The sequence below is a fragment of the Hypanus sabinus genome (assembly GCF_030144855.1).
Source record: "Hypanus sabinus isolate sHypSab1 chromosome X2 unlocalized genomic scaffold, sHypSab1.hap1 SUPER_X2_unloc_5, whole genome shotgun sequence".
NCBI lineage: Eukaryota > Metazoa > Chordata > Chondrichthyes > Myliobatiformes > Dasyatidae > Hypanus > Hypanus sabinus.
Genome location: NW_026779005.1, coordinates 1,107,043 through 1,119,837, shown reverse-complemented (window position 1 = coordinate 1,119,837; position 12,795 = coordinate 1,107,043).

Sequence of the window (12,795 nt, the reverse complement as noted above, 5' to 3'; positions counted from 1 at the left end):
CGGTCCACATGGGACCGCATGACATTCTACAGCACCTCGACAACCCAGGATCATCTGTGAGGGTCCTGTTTGTTTACTTCAGCTCGGCGTTTAACACCATCGTCCCAGAAATCCTTCATTCAAAACTCACCCAGCTGACTGTCTCCCCCGCCATCTGTCAGTAGATCACAAGCTTCCTGACTGACAGGGTACAGCAAGTGAGGCTGGGGAGCATCATCTCTAGCAGCCGGACAATCAGTACCGGATCCCCCCAGGAATGTGTGCTCTCCCCACTGCTCTTCTCCCTTTACACTAATTACTGCACCTCACAGGATCTATCTGCTAAACTCCTGAAGTTTGCAGACGACACATCTGTCATTGGCCTGATCCGAGACGGTGATGAGTCTGCATACAGACGGGAGGTGGAACGGCTGGTCGTCTGGTGTTGTCAGAACAATCTGGAGCTAAATACGCTGAAGACTGTGGAGATGACAGTGGACTTCAGGCGGAGCCCCCCAATACTCCCCTCCACTCACTATACTCACCAGTACGTTCAGTTTTCTGGGTGTCACAATCTCCCAGGACCGGAAGTGGACACCCAACGTGGACACTCTTATCAAAAAGGCTCAGCAGGGGTTGTATTTCCTACGTCAGCTCAGGAAGTACAACCTGCCTCAGGAGCTGCTGATTCAATTCTATTCAGGAATAATCCAGTCTGTTCTCTGTTCGTCCATCACTGTCTGGTTTGGATCAGCTAGCAAACAAGACAAGAATAGACTTCAAAGAACCGTCAGGGCTGCGGAAAGGATTATTGGTGTGAAGCTGCCCTGGATCCAGGACTTATATGCATCTAGAGTCAGGAAGAGAGCAAGCAGCATTATTGTAGACCCATCACACCCTGGACATCACCTGTTCCAACTCCTTCCTTCTGGTAGGCGCTTTAGATCACTGTATGCCAGGACAAACAGGTACAAGAACAGTTTCTGTCCGTATCCCATCAGTCTTATCAAGACTTGAATTTCAGTTTATTATAAATCAAGTCCACCTGTACATTCAACTAGTTGGACCTCATTGCACAGAGTTTATGATTATTTGCACTATTGTTTTGTTTGTTTTAATTCTGTACAGTGAGAGCTCAGGGAAACCGGCATCAAATTCCCTGTGTGTGTCCTCATACTCGGCGATAATAAAGGATTCTGATTCTGATGAGGAATTAGGGACAGTGATGTGTTTGTGTATATAATGGAGCGGGGTGTGGAGATTGGAGCATGGGGACTGAAGTTACGTCTTGGACAGAAATGTCGACGTTTTGCAATTTTCAATAGATGATCAGTTCCAGAAGAATTTTGTGCGTTGCCTATCTGACCACTTGTAATCTTAATACGTGTCGTGCGGTTGCCTCTCAAGTGTCATGCCTGGCCAACCTGTCTCTTTAACTCAGGTCACCTTGTACTGGCAGCAACTTCGTACACCTTTCCTGCACTCTCTCTCAAGTACACACACACACACACACACTCTCACACACACACACACACACACACACACACACACACACACACACACACACACACACACACACACACACACACACACACACACACACACACACACACACCACAATTATTCACGCTCTCCCAGTCTCTCTTTACCCCGCCCCCATGCAAGCACTCCACTCAGCCAATCACAGACGTCTCTCCGTTGCATGCACGTTCCAATCTCCCTCCATTTTCTCGCGGTCCACAGCTCTGCTGCTTCCAATATGAGGGTCAACAGGACGACCGCACAAGAATAACAGCTGAGAGACGAGATGGTTAATGAGAAGATCTTGGAGCCCGGACCGGATACATTGAAGCTGCATCTGGGTTGCGCTCAGGCCGCGACTTTATTAATGAATTGAACCACCGAGGTGATCGGGTATTTAACCGCGCTGATCACCTGCTCCCTGAATTTCGACTGAGTCACCGCGTAAATAAATGTGTTCGTGCACAAGCTGAAATTCCTCATCGAAACGCCGACCCAATGAAATATCCATTCGGAATCATTGAAATTGAAACCAATAGCTTTGACCTGATAATATATGAAATTTACAACAGTTGTCATCCACAGGAGGATGAAGCTGCCGGAGATGGTGAAGAGTAAAACCACAGACCTCCTCCTGCTCTCCATCTCCGGGTCACTGCGGTTCTCCCCCTTGCTCTGACCCTTCAGCCCCTTACGGACCCGACTGGCCACTAAAATATGCCTGACTGTCAGAGCGTTGAGGAAGAGTATCAAAGCAAAAGGGAGCAATGGAGTTAAAACAGTCTCCACCCAAGCCCGTGCTACCCACCCGGGGTCAGTGGTACCTTTGGCCATGCGTTTACAGAACCACGGCACATTGTCGATGATCACTTTAGGCACTAAGAGGAAGTAGCGAGGAATGTTCTTTAGACTGAACAGTACACTGGTGGTTGTTAGTACCACAGCCGCAGTTTTCCCGGTGCAATATTTTGTTTTCAGCTTCAGACAGCAAATGGCGACAAACCGATCAAAGGTGAAAGTGACGGTGAACCAGACAGAACAGTCCGTGGCTGCGAACCTCAGTACATTGATAACCCTGCACACAGGGGTGATGTTAAAAAAGCTGTACTTAAAGTAATTGTTTTTTATCCGGTACAGAATGATCTCGAAGACAATGGCCAGTAGATCGGCCGCTGCCATGGCCACCAGGTAGCGAGTGGTGCAGGTAGAGAGGCCGCACTTTCCACGGGACAGGATCACAATCGCCGCTAAATTCACTGGAGAGAGAGGGAGAGAGAGAAACAGGGAGGGAGAAGAGGGACACTCGGCATTACTGAACACAATCACCGGGTTTTTACTAAAGTTCAGGAGTGCGAGAATGTGTAAACAGCTGCTAGTCTAACATCTGACACGCCTCTCACTATCTCTGAACTCTCTTATTCACTGTGCAAATAAGGCGATCTGTGACTAACCTTCGGTGCTAAAAACCAGCTGCATGAACGACAGCGATCGATGCTAATCCTGACTCCATCGCTGATGGGGGCCGGTTTCTCTGATTGAGCCGTGACTGAGCAGGCCGCGAGGAACTCGGCATCTGGTGGGGCTGAGGAGGGGTAACGCACACAAAGCACTGGATGGTCACGGTAGCTCAAGAGGTTTTATGGAATTGAACAAACACTGACCGTGTCGGGTCCTTCTTTTGGACTAAACGATGCCCCAATTTACGACGGGTCTCAGAGGGAATGCCGGGTCAACTTAGTAAACAGAGGCTGAGTGGCTCCGTTATTGGATTAATACAACGCAGAGCAATTCCATAACACACTTCAGTATGTCCGAGGACACTGATTCAGGTGATAAAACCCAATTATTGACCAGCAGACAGTGGGATCCGACTATGACAGACTCAGCAGGGAGATATAAAACACAGGATTAGGTGTTCAGTCTGATCAATATCTCAGAGACAGTCAACTTCACCATGTAAAACCCTCCCGGTCGCCCAGTCGCATCTTCGGTGCGGGGAAAATGCCTTTCTCCAGCATGGGGCATAACTCTGGACGAATTCCCAGTAAAACCCTTCCAATCACACCTTCCCGGAGAGCTTCACTGGGACTACTCTGGAAAAGGTGTCATTAAAGGGACGAAAAACGTCCGGGTCGATCACTGCGGGCGGAGGGGTGACAGAAGTTTTGTTTTATTGGTCATTAAATATGAAAAATCAGATGTCGACTTCACAGGATTGATATTTGTGACGGATATATGTGCAACAATCATCAAGTAGGAAGCTGGTAAACTGATCGGAAACAGGTTAATACACAGAAATATCAAACATGAAGTGTGCACACTCACCAGGAACTCCAAAGACGGCAATGGGCACGTACAATATTTTCTGCACAGTCTTGTAACTATTCAACATTGAAGACATTTTCTCTGCTCAGTGATCCGTCCCCCGTGTTACCGGCGATCTGTCGGAATGAAATGTTAAAGCAGCAGAAGCCTGAGGTTTTTAATACCATTTAGCAAATCCACAGGGAGAGGTTTCAACAGATTCAGAAATAAAGATATTCAAACTATTTCCAAACCATTTTCAGTCACGTGAAATCCCCACGGTGACAGAGAGAGAGATTAATTTAGTGAATTAATTGTGAAACGGTAAACAATGGATAATGTGATAGTATTAAGGGATGTAAATTGGGAGTAGCATTCTTCCTGCAAAACACCATCAGACCCATCTCACCACCTCTTGTTTGTGTCCGTGTGACCTTCGACCTTTCGTTGAGGAAATCATATGGAAGATCCTCTGGAATAAAACAAACTCTCACTCTGATTCTGCAGCAAGTCTGGTCGCACCTCATCTGAATGCAACCTGAAACTCGGGAAAATCTCCATATACTGGAAATGAACTCAACACTGGCATTTCAATTCTTCTTCCCATTCCCATTCCGACACGGCAGTCCATGGCCTCCTCGCCTGTGCGATGAGGCCACTCAGTTTGGAGGAGCAACACTTCATGTTCCGTCTGGGTGGGATCCAACCGGATGCCATGAATATTGAGCACTCGAACTTACCGTCATTACGCACGCCTCTTCACCACTCCCCCATTCCTGTTTCCCTCTCTCTTTATCTCCTTACCTGCCGATCAACTCCCTTCCTCTCGCCCTTACCCTTCTTTCCATGATCGTGTACCCTTGCTTTTTTAAATTTTTCTAAAATTAAATTTTCAAACAGGATACATAAGATAGGAAAGAATAGTTAATAATATCAACCCTTCCCCCCAGCATATCCTTATATGTGAAAAAGGAGACAAAAAAGAAGAAAGAAAGTAAGAAAGACAAAAAGAAAGGAAGAAATATTGACTGGGTATTGGAAGATCCCCACATGCTCCATGGAATACAAAATAACATATATATTTCTTTCCACAGATACCCAATAACTATCTTCGGAGCACCGATATATTTAATCCTACCTTTTGTAAACAACGGAGCCAAATTTTCAAAAATGTCATATTTATCTTTTAAATTATAAGTAATTTTTTTCAAGTGGAATACAGCTAAAAAATTCATTCTTCCAACGTTCCATACTTAAGCATGAATCTGATTTTCAAGTAACTGCAATTGCCTTTTTGGCTATTGCCAATGCAATTTTTATGAGTTCTTTCTGATATTCGTTCAATTTAGGTTTCGGTTTTATCCCTTCAATATCACCTAGTAAAATAATAATGTGTTATGCGGAAGTTGTGTTCCAATAATTTGTTCCAATGAAACTCAAAAAAAGGTTGATTTTTAAAACAAGACCAAGTAGAATGTAAAAAAAAAATACTGGTTTCTTGATTACAGCGAAAACATTGATCAGATAAATTTTGGCTTAATCTATTCATTTTTTGTTGTGTAATATGTAATTGATGTACAAAACATTGTATTGTACTAATCTGAGTCGAACATTTGTTGTATTTGTCATACTGTCAAGGCATAGTCTTGACCAACTTGTTTAATCAATTTTAATATTCAAATTAGTTTCCCATTTTTGTCTTGACTTTTGAATTCCTTGTTTAGGTGTTTGTTTTTGAATCAAATTATACATACAAGAAGTAATTTTTTAAAACATTTCTATTTTGAATTAAAGTTTCCATTTCATTAAGTTTCGGCATTAACGTTGTTTGATCCAGTTTATCTCTTAATTAAGCCCGTAATTGGAAATAACAGAAAAGAGTATTATTTGATATTCTATATTTATTCGTTAATTGATCAAATGACATTAATATCCCTCCTTCAAAACAGTCTCCTATATATCTAATCCCTTTTTGAAACCAGCTATATAAGAGTTGGTTATCCATTGTAAAAGGAATAAGTCTATTCTGAATTAAAGGTCTCTTTGCTAATAAAGATTTCTTTAACTCATCATCAACAGTTATCTTATTCCATAGATCAATCAAATGTTTTAATATAAGAGTTTCTTTCTTTTCCCGTGTCCATTTAGATTCCTATTTATATATAAAATCTTCTGGTATATTTTCTCCTCAATTATCTAATTCTATTCTAATCCATGCCGGTTTATCTGCATAGAAAAATTATGCAAAAAATCTAAGTTGGTTTGCTTTATAATAATTCTTAAAGTTTGGTAATTGTAACCCTCCTAGGTCAAATTTCCATGTCAAATTTTCCAACGATACTCTTGACATCTTACCTTTCCAAAGGAACTTCCTCACGCATTTACTTACTTTTTGAAAAAAAAAATTCTGCGGTAATTATATTGGTAGTGATTGGGATAAATATTGTAATCTTGGAAATATATTCATTTTAAAGCATTGACTCTACCTACTAATGTTATTGGTAGCATCATCCATTTATCAAGATCTTCTTGAATTTTTTTCAATAATGGTAAATAATTTAATTTATATAAATTCTTTATATCGTTGTCAACTCTTATCCCTAAATATTTTATACCATTTATCGGCTATCTAACTTGAGTTACTGATGGACCTTGATTATAATCTCCTTTAGTAACGGCTAAAATTTCACTTTTATCCCAATTTATTTTATACCCTGATATTTTCCCATGTTCTTCCAATCTAGAAGGTACTTTACGCAACGAATACAATGGGTTTGTTAGATAAATCAGAACATCATCAACAAATAAATTAAATTTATATTCCTCCTGATTAAACCAATAATATCTGAGTCAGTTCTAATTAATTCAGCTAATTGTTCTATCGCCAATACAAAACAAAGCAGGTGATAATGGACAACCTTGCCCAGTTGACCTTGTTAACTGTAATGATGTTTAAATTTGGCCATTTGTCACTACTTTAGACGTGGGATTAGTATTTAAGGTTTTAATCCAAGTTATAAAAGACACCCCTAATCCATATTTTTCCAATACCTTAAATAAAAAATCCCATTCCGATCTATCAAGTGCTTTCTCTACATCCAAAGCAACTGCTACACTCATTTCCTCACTCTTTTGTGCCAGATGAATTATGTTAAGTAACCGAATTACATTATCTGCCGATTGTCTGTCGTTAATAAATCCAGTTTGATCCATATGTATTAATTTTGGTAAATATTTAGATAATCTATTAGATAAAATCTTTGCTATTAACTTATAGTCCGTATTCAACAAAGAAATAGGCCTATATGATGCTGGCTTTAAAAGATCTCTAGCTTTTTTGCCAAAACTATTAAAATAGCTGTCGAGGAAGATTCTGGAAGTGTATGCGTTCTTTCCGCTTGGTGTATTAGCTCCATAAAAGGAGGAATTAATAAGTCTTTAAACCTTTTGTAAAATTCAGGTGGAAAACCATCTTCTCTGGGAGAATTATTAATCTGACGTAATCCTAGAACTTCTTCGACCTCTTTGAATGTAAAAGGCACATCTAATCCCCTCTGTTCTTCCTATTTCAATTTTAGCAGAGTTATTTGTGATAAAAACCTTTTTATCTCAACAATATCATTTTGTGATTCTGATTGATATAATTTAGAATAAGAACTTCTAAAAGTTTCTAAAGGTCTATAAGTAATTGTATTTACACTTGTTCTAATTGCATTTATCGTTTTGGAAGCCTGATCTGTTTTTAACTGCCAAGCAAGAATCTTGTGTGATCTTTCACCTAGTTCGAAATTTTTCTGTTAAAATCTCATAATTGCTTTTACTGTTCGGTATGTCTGAAGTGTATTATATTGTAGCTTCTTATTAACAAGTTGTCTTCGTTTTTCTTCTGTCATGGATCTTTGAGATTCGTTTTCTAATGTTGTAATCTCGTTTTCGAATTGATCTATTTCTATCATATATTCCTTCTTAATTTCAGAAGTATAACTTATTATCTTGCCCCTCAAATATGCCTTCATAGCTTCCCATGATACAAATTAATTATCAACTGAATGTGAATTTGTATCTTTAAAGAATTCAATCTGTTTTTTCATAAAATCACAGAAAACGACGTTTTAATAATATTGAATTAAATCTCCATCTGTAAATCCATCCCTCCTTATCCATCATTATCATTGTCATTATCAAGGGGGAATGATCTGACAGTATTCTTGCTTTATATTGCAAGTTTTCACTCTATCTTGAATATTCGTTGTTAATAGGAAAAAACCTATCCTTGAATACACTTTATGCCTTTTTGAATAAAATAAATAATATAGTTCTCTTGGGTTAATTCTTCTCCATATATCAATCAAATTTAAATCTTTCATCAATGTTAAAATTAATTTTACTACTTTCGATTTTGTAACAACCTTTGTTGACCTGTCTAAAACTGGGTCTAAACAAAAATTAAAGTCCCCACCTATCAGTATTTTATCATGTGCGTCAGGCAAGTTCAAAAAGGCTACTTGCATAAAATTTACATCAGTTTCATTTGGTGCATAAATATTCATAACAGTCCATAATTCTGAAAAGATGTGACAAATTATAATCACATATCTCCCCGCAAAATCAATTAATACATTTTGTATTTTAATTCGTACAGTTTTTTAACCAAAATTGCAACTCTCCTCGCCTCTGAATTAAATGAAGCTGCAATAACATTTCCAACCTACTCTCTCTTTAATTTCTAATGTTCTACCTCTGTTAAATGTGTTTCTTATAGAAAACCTATATCTATTTTTCATTTTCTTGATGTATGTTAAAATTCTCTTTCTTTTCACCGGCCTATTAAGTCCATTAACATTAAAACTTTAAAAGTTCAGTAAATTAGTCATTATTTTTAACAAGGTTACTCCAATATATAACAATACATAATATTTCAACTCTCGTAGTATCTTGGGGAATCATTTTTAAATTCTCCATGTTGCTATGTGTCACCCCTTCCCCCACACCCCAACACCCCGATCATCCAGGCAAAGAAAGAAAGATAAAAGAAAAACAGATTATAAAGAAAAAGATAACAAAATACCCCCTACTAATTATGTGAATGAAAAAAAAACACAACATTACCCCTCTCCGTCTCTCCATTGTACGGGTCATGGCAATCGCCATTATTACACACATGAATCCCGTAGCGATCCATCAGAAGTTCCCCCTGCTCCCCCCGGAACGAACAGAAAAAATATATGGAAGAGAAGAAAAAATAATACCACTACTCCCGATTAATATTCCTCAAATTTTTACCTTTCGCCCCCTCTATCACATAATTAAGAGTATATTTATGTATTCTTCTGTCCTTAAATATCCATCAATTCCATTCACTATCTCAGTCTTCATCTTTAATCCGTTTCGCTTCCATAGATTCTTAGCTGTGTGTAGCAAATATTTGGGAGTTCTTGTGCGAACTCATCCACTTTCCTACAATCAGTAAAATATCTTTTTCCGTCATCCAAAAAAATTATCAGTGTTGCCGGGTGGCGCAGTGTAAATTTAGAACCCTTTTCTTATAAGACTTTTTTCACTGGGTTAAATTAGTTCTTTCTCTTCAAAAGGTCATAACTTATATCAGGATAGAAAATTACAGTTTTCCCTTCTATCTTCAAAGGTCCGTTTCTTTTTTTGGCACATTGGGCAGCCGCCTTCAGGATCCTTTCTTTATCTTGATATCTTAAGAATTTTATCAAGATTGGTCGCGGGATTTGATCTTGTTGAGGTTTTTGTCTTAAGGCTCTATGAGCCCTTTCGATTTCAATTAACTGATTTCCCTCTTCCATTTCCAAATTTTCCGGGATTCAATTTTGAAAAATAAAAAGAATCTTCTCCCCCTGAATCTTCTTTAAGACCAACAATCTTAATATTATTTCGTCTGCTAAAATTTTTAAGCTCGTCCACTTTTTCCAACAACCGTTTTCTTTCAGTTTTCCAGGCGAGGATATTATCTTCCTTTTTGTTCACTCTATCCATGGTGTCTCCCGTTATTTCTTCCAACTTTTTAACTTGCATATCCGTTTTCTCCTGTTTTGTCACAACTTTATCAAACATATTTTTCATATTTTTAATATTTGTTTTTATTACTTCTAATGTCAATAATTTTAATTCGAGCATTATTTGCACCAATGCTTTGCTTCAATCAAAAGGAACAAGAGCTCAGCAAGCAGATAGATCTACTGCGGAAATCCTTAAGGCTCATTACTGGGCTATCTTATCAAATGGCTTGCTGAAATCCATATGCACTACATCTACTGCTCCAACTATATCAATGCGTTTAATCACATCCTAAAAAACTCAATCAGGATCGTAAGGCACGACCCGCCATGCTGACTATTCCTAATCATATTATGCCTCTCCAAATGATCATAAATCCTACCTCTCAGGATCTTCTCCATCAACTTGCCGATCACTGAATTAAGAATTACTGGTCTATAGTTCCTGGGCTACCTCTACTTCCTTTCTTGAATAGGTGAACAACATCCGCAAACCTTCAATCCCCCGGAAACTCTCCCGACCCCACTGATGATGCAAGGACCATCGCCAGAGGCTCAGCAATCTCCTCCCTCGCCTCCCACTGTAGCCTGGGGTTAATCTCGTTCGATCCCAGTCGTTTATACAACTTGATGCTTTCTAAAAGCTCCAGCACATCCTCTTTCTTAAAATCTACATGCTGCAGCTTTTCAGTCCGCTGTAATTCATCCACAATCGCCAAGATTCTTTTCCGCAGTGAATACCAAAGCAAAGTATTCATTAAGTATTTCTACTATTCCCTCCGATTCCATGCACACTTTTCTACTGTCACAATTGATTGGTCCTGTTCTCTCACGCCTTACCCTCTTGATAGTGAACATGTTTTCGAAATGGATTGATGGCTTCCCGACTCACAAAAATGATACTAAGATTGCAGTCAAGATCTTCATGCGTGCGCTGATCCCCCTCTTTGGTTCCGCTGGCAGATCAACAATAATCGGGGAACGCACTTCACGGGGAAGTTGATTCAGGAATTTGGCAAGGGCCGAGGATTTCCTCGGGAGTATCAACTCCCATAGTAACCCCACTCTAATCGGTTAGTAGAAAGAATTAATGGTGTATTAAAATAAAATTTGACGAACACCTATCACAACAGTGGACTAACTAAAAGATCCTGAGGCCTTACCGGTAGACCTCTATAACTTGTTGAACTATGTCAACAAGATCTCTAAATGAAACTCACATGGAGTGCTATCAGGAGAACGCATGCCTGCAGGTTCACGTACACCAGCTCCCCCCCCCCCAAGACCCCCAATTGGAGGACATAATACACCATTAATCTGGACGGAGGAGAAAATTTTAGAAATATAAAAGGAGATGTGGTCATGGAGAACCAAACACAAGTAGAAGCAGCCCCTACTCAGTCAGGTGAGGGAAACGCCCATCCTTTTAAGCTAGGGGAGATGTGTAAGCGAGGACGATAAAATGGTATTCTTCTTCTCCGAGGTGAAAGGGGCCGACCAGAGTGCTGATGGTCACCAGGACTGAGCTCAAACTAGAAGGTAGACCCGATTGGATGTATGGCAGTATGAGAGGATTCTCTTGCTAATAGTGACAGCATTGAAAGACATGTTGGCGGGGGGGGGACGGAGTTGCGGGTGAAGGACAGGGAAACACAGCACACCCACTTACTAATAATTTAGGTGTATGACTGATGAATATGGACTTTTCAAGAGCATATTAATTTTCTCAATCTGCATGGCCATACCCATCCTCGCTGGTCCTGTAATACCATGAGTACACATCCTATTTCATCAAAGCGAGATCAAAGTCTATCGGTCCTTTATGGAAGGTTATTTTGGATCCTGGTAATTTGCGAAGAATATATCAGGGGTTGGGGTATATTATCAACATCCAGTAACTCCACACTGGCTACGAGGGCCCGGTATCAGTTTTACCATTAGTTTCCGCGAGACAATCAGTTTGTTGATGGTGTATTCCCCGCTATAACTTGACTGATCCCAAAGCCCCAGTGTTACAAGTGATGCCACAAAAGGTTGACCATTATTGGTTTAATAGAAATGGAAGCAGTTTTATGGACCGAAGAAAATGTGCTAAGCTATTGGGTTGATGGGACCAATAGTTCCATGGGGGTCCCATGGATCTTGAATGAGACCTATTGGATTTGTGGTGATCGGGCATACCCTCGCCTCCCATGACAATGCGCTGGGCTGATTTGTTCGGTAAGCGGTACCCTATCTACATGTAGCCCCTCCCTTGAGCAGGATGGCTGCCACGATTAATGGAACCACCCGGACAGTAATAGAAGAAGAGGGCTGTCTCAGGGGAAAAAATGGATGATTATGTTTCCCCGTTGGAAAACTGGATGGATCACCTCGGAAGTTATAAAATTAGCCACCGCCCGGGAGAAAATAACGAACGATACCGCCTCGGCCTTGGGAGAAGCACAGCAGCAAATCGGGGACCATATGGCCGAGGTAATAGCGATTTGAAAAGTCGCTCTGCAGATCAGGATGGCCCTTGATTTTATATTAGCCGAGACGGAGGAAGTGTTCGCCCTTAGAAGTCCAGAGGGCTGCACCTACATCACTAATGAATCTCAAAACATCACCCTTTTCGCGGACCATGTACAGAAGCGTTTAAGGAATTTCACGATGACGATCTAAAGAGGCCACGATAGCACACTATGAGTTAACTCTACTTCTAATGATCCCGGTAGTCGAGCTATGACGGTGCTTCGGACATTCACTTGTTTCCTGTATTTGGAAACTAGCCGGGACATGCTATTTTCCCCAGGGTACCAACGTCTCCGGAGAGAAAATAATGCATATAACCCCGAAAACGATGAGCAAGCTCGTCTTGCTGTGCTATCTTTCCCCGCTTCTTACGAGCCACCTTTTCAGGAAGGGGAAGTTGATCAGTGATCAAAAAGGAGGGGCCTATGAGGGCATTTAGAGGGTTAACGATAAT